This window comes from Chamaea fasciata, unplaced genomic scaffold (assembly GCF_029207755.1).
Source record: "Chamaea fasciata isolate MVZ Bird 193981 ecotype frontalis unplaced genomic scaffold, bChaFas1.0.hap1 SCAF_1, whole genome shotgun sequence".
In the NCBI taxonomy this organism is placed as follows: domain Eukaryota; kingdom Metazoa; phylum Chordata; class Aves; order Passeriformes; family Sylviidae; genus Chamaea; species Chamaea fasciata.
In genome coordinates, this window is record NW_027094086.1 from 67,866,815 (window position 1) to 67,867,262 (window position 448).

Here is a 448-nt window from a genome sequence, read left to right on the forward strand (position 1 = left end):
ATCCACTATATTCATTTTAAGGCGCTTATGAACTTTTCAGTAAATGAAAAACTCCAGCCATCTGGGTTCCTCTGATAATCTTCATTGAAATCACTTGAACAACCTCTTCTGTCCCTCACCAGTTGTCTGGCCAGGCCAGGGTTCATAGCTCGTATGTTTATAAGCGCCTGAGCTTGCTATTAATGCCTGCTACCTATTCACTAATTTGGCAAGAATGAGAAAAATTCCTGAGCTCGTCATAGGTGCAAATCTAGTCGTTTGCTTGATGTCCATTCTTACTGATGTGAGAAACTTAAAATACATCAGTTTTCATAGTAAATATTTTCTGAAATAACTATTGCAGATTTAGAATAGAAGCCTGCCTCATCTGAGGACAAAAGCAAAACACTCCAAATCTTCGAAATACTGCAATATAAAGGATTAATTTATCACAACCCTTGATAATGCT